This window comes from Apostichopus japonicus, chromosome 5, assembly GCF_037975245.1.
Source record: "Apostichopus japonicus isolate 1M-3 chromosome 5, ASM3797524v1, whole genome shotgun sequence".
Classification (NCBI taxonomy): domain Eukaryota; kingdom Metazoa; phylum Echinodermata; class Holothuroidea; order Aspidochirotida; family Stichopodidae; genus Apostichopus; species Apostichopus japonicus.
In genome coordinates, this window is record NC_092565.1 from 3,215,383 (window position 1) to 3,218,971 (window position 3,589).

At 38.0% G+C, this 3,589-nt stretch overlaps 1 protein-coding gene across 1 annotated transcript in view; it reads right to left on the reverse strand.

Annotated features, from left to right (window-relative positions):
• The window catches only part of LOC139967320 (isocitrate dehydrogenase [NAD] subunit beta, mitochondrial-like), a 119,882-nt gene that overhangs the window by 36,517 nt on the left and 79,776 nt on the right, over positions 1–3,589 (reverse strand). The window lies entirely within an intron of this gene.

Below are 3,589 nucleotides of genomic sequence, written 5' to 3' on the forward strand. Positions count from 1 at the left end.
GATGTGATGGGTGGAAGCTTGCATTCATAGTAGTACAAAGGTGACTTTTGTTTGATGGAGTTACTCAAAATCATGGTATCATTGGTCAAAACATTTCTGTTATTACAAGTACAATTTACAAATTCTCAAAGGTCACAAAAGGCTGACAGACATGCGCAAACACAGGAATACACACACACACACAGATTTTTTTTTTTTTATAAATTCTAGAGGAAGATTGACTAAGAGCATTGATATGCATCTCTGGAATCTGGACCATTAATTTACTGTTGATGTTCTTTTGCCACGGTCATGTTGATGATGTCAAACAGTTTCTTCCATTGTTAATTACAGTAATTGTGGTTTTCAGCCTCCCTTCCCTTCCCTTCCCTTCCCTTACCCTCTCCCATCCTAGGTCTTAAGATAAGAACAAGAGAAATATCAGAATATACAGTATGTGTGAGCTTTAATGTATAAAACTCATTTGTTTGGAGGTCAATAAATGCAGATTTTCAATTTATTTTTCCTACAAATTCCTTTCGAGATCATCAATCTTCATTCCCTTTTTTTTTCTCTATCTTTTTTTGGCCACACTTATGTTCATGAACGTACAGTAAATCATTGTAGTAGTACTGTAACATAGCTTTCATTGATAGTTCTGTAAAAGGAAGTGATACAAGCTGTCAAAATTGTCTCAGAATATCCGTACATCCATCCGTGAAGTATGGAATCATAATTTGGGGATAGGTTGCCAAGAGATCGCAGAACGTACTGCAGTCAAATTGTACAGGTCTCTGTAATTAGTTGCCAGTGATTAGAACTGGTTGCCAGCTTTGTTTTTATTAGCAGGTGTTTACAGTACAGGAAATGAATACACTGCAGACATTTAGCAATGCAGAAAGATAAACTCATTGAGATCGATCACAGTGTAATAGAGCCGGGGAGGACATCAAATTAAAAGTAGGATTCTTGGTCTTGAAGACCATATATGCAAATGGACCTGCACGACAAAGTCACTATCACCTTGTAAGAGGATATATATTCTTGTTTGTCAGGGGTAGAAAATTTTACGAAATAACAGAAGAAACATCAGAGAATTTTTAGGTGAGGTATGACGTCTTGTTTCTCTTTGATGACGTTTGGTATCGGTGCCAAAAATTCAAAACTTTAGAGTTTGTTTCCTAAATATTCTTGGAAAGCAAATGTCTTTTAAGTAAGCTGTCAAATACCCAATGTTTGTTTCATTCGATCTAAATGAATAATTCCAAAAACTGCAATTTGTGGATATGTGGATATGCTGTATTTACTGTAACCAGATCCTGAAGTGTGCTTTACAGAGCTTAAGCCTGTCTTTTTGTCGTCCTACATTCTCATAAATAATAAATACTGTTTACGACAGTGTGGCTTGGCAAGTATTTAAACTTCACATCAAAATTAACATGACATGGCAAGCAGGAAGGAGTTACTCGTAAAAACTACAGTTTTGTTTCCTTATCTTGGACTATTTATTTTGAAGGGATATTCCAGTGGTATACAATGTGCTGCTTACAGTAGATGAAAAATAAATATAAAAATGCCACAGTGTAAGTTAAAAACATCACAATCTCAATCAATATCTTGTCCCCAACTCCAAATAGATTTATTGTAACCTATTTTGGCTTGATACATACCCCCCCCCCCCACCCTTTCTCTCCTGGATTGGATCACAGTACTGTAGGTGGTCCATGATGTCACAGTGGTCATACTGGTCTACAAGAGCAAATATTTAAAGTGTTTTTGTTGATGCCCTTTACAAACAAAATACATTTGGGACACTTGGTTAGCTATCAAGGTTCTCTATGTGTAGAATTTCATCAAATTGCTGCAACTGTTCCGTAGAAATATTTTTTTTTTATCCTTTGTGAAGAAGTGAGTGAAATATTACAGAGAAAAGCAAAAACAGTAATTGCTGGAATGACATCATCATTCACCCTGCCATTGCCAGATATGCAAATTCACAAATTACCACCAAATGTTTAAGAATTTGTATCTTTTTCAATACAAACTGCTACGAGGCTGAAAGTTTTGACATAAAGGTGCTTTCTCGCAGAAAGTTATCAAATACTTGATCAACATGAACCACCAGAACTGTATCCCTTTAAAACTCAGCGATTGTTACTTAGTCATGTGTACTTATTAATACTTATTAATATGAAACGAACATGATGACACTAATATGTGTGGGGTTGTTGACATGTTCTTTGATGGACTATGTTGTCATGGAAACAGTTGACATCTTGTGTACTTTAGCTCATTTTGGAATATACTACTGTACTTTACAATCCATAAGCAGACATTCCTCAGCAAAGTCTGTCAGCTTGTTTAAGTAGGATACATTATGTGCCTTTTATGTGTCTACTCAGCATACTGTCATGTCAGGTCAGAATAAAGGGTTTTTCATCAAACCTTCAGTTTCAATCTAAACAGGATATATTGTACGGTTTATATTAGAATTAACAGTCTACAGTCTGAGTGTCAGAAGTCAGGCATCTGTTCAATCTCTTGTTAAAGGTATCCTTAAGTTGATTTTATAGTTCTGTTGTTTTTGAGGTATCAGTTTTGAGGTACCAGTTACAGACCTGATTGTCCTTTAAAAGTCTGCCACCCACAATATACCAATACAAATAATCATGTTAGGCTCAATGTTGGGTCAAGAAATGCAGTTTCACTTCAATTGTGAGTTGTGACAGTTTAAAACTTGACTGTGCTTTGCTCTGAGCTCCAATAATAGAGGCCTGCATGTACTGTACACTTATTTGCTCAGTAGCAAATGTATAGTGTGTGATGAAATTGTCAAGGTACAGTATGATTGCATACTGTATATGTACAGTACTTACATGATTGTTCTTTTGTTACTACTGTGTGTAATTAAGAGGAATGAAAACTGATATTCCTCAATATGTCTTACATATATACAGTACTCATTAATTATTTCTACACTTGAAATGTAACAGCTTCTGTCAGGTTTCACAAAGTACAGTACTGTCTGCTGTATGTCACTGTCTGTGGCTTGTTTTGACTGATTCCATTCTTATCCACAGCTCATCAAATATTCATTATACCTGCAGTCACCGAGGAAAGAGATTCTGTCTTGGTGAAGGAGGGGGAGGAGTCACCAAGGAAAGAGATTCTGTCGAGGGGGAGGAGTCACCAAGGAAAGAGATTCCGTCTTGGTGGAGGAGGAGGAGTCACCTAGGATATAGATTCCATCTAAGTGGAGGAGGGGGAGGAGTCCCAAGGAAAGAGATTCCGTCTAGGTGGAGGAGGAGTAGTCACCTAGGAAAGAGATTCCGTCTTGGTGGAGGAGGAGGAGTCACCTAGGAGGGGGAGGAGTCACCAAGGAAAGAGATTCCGTCTTGGTGGAGGAGGAGTTGTCACCAAGGAAAGAGATTCCGTCTTGGTGGAGGAGGAGTCACCTAGGAGGGGGAGGAGTCACCAAGGAAAGTGATTCCGTCTTGGTGGAGGAGGAGTCACCAAGGAAAGAGATTCCGTCTTGGTGGAGGAGTCACCAAGGAAAGTGATTCCGTCTTGGTGGAGGAGTCACCAAGGAAAGTGATTCCGTCTTTGTGGA